Raw genomic sequence first — 609 nt, 5'->3', positions numbered from 1 at the left:
AGCAGACCTGGCTTGTCGGGTTCGGGGGTCGGGCGCAGGAGCGGACATTGCGGCTAAATGTCCCTGCGGCGAAGTGTCCCGGCGGCACAACGCCAGTGGAGTCCAGTCCGCGGCCAAACGTCCCAGACCGTGGCGAGTACGCTTCCTTGAAACGGTGAGTTTTCAGGGAGTGTTTAAACATCTGAAAGCTGGGGGAGAGTCTGATGGTGTCTGATGGTGCGCGGTAAGGAATGTTAGAGAGGGGGCAGCACGGGAGAAGTCTTGCAGGCGGGCGTGAAATAAGGTGGGAGGAAAGGCGGATGTCGTGGGCAGAACGTAGGGGGCGTATGAGTGTATTTGTGGATGAGGGCTGAGATGTAAGGGGGGAGGGGGGGGGCAGTGTCCTTGAAACCTTTGTAAATCATTACTACGGTTTTAAATTTAATTCTAGAGACTATGGGAAGCCAGTGCAGGGATATATGTAGTGGAGCAGCAGAAGTGGAGCGGTGAGTGAGGTGATGAGTCCAGCAGCAGCATTTTAGATGGATTGGAAATGGGACAGGCGGATAAGGGGAATGGCAGCTAGGAGAAAGTTGCAGGGCTTGAGGTGTTGAGTACATTGTGGTGTTA

The sequence above is a fragment of the Ascaphus truei genome, chromosome 6 (genome assembly GCF_040206685.1).
Source record: "Ascaphus truei isolate aAscTru1 chromosome 6, aAscTru1.hap1, whole genome shotgun sequence".
Taxonomy (NCBI): Eukaryota; Metazoa; Chordata; class Amphibia; order Anura; family Ascaphidae; genus Ascaphus; species Ascaphus truei.
The sequence above is the reverse complement of the archived record's forward strand: the minus strand, read 5'-3'. Positions refer to the sequence as shown.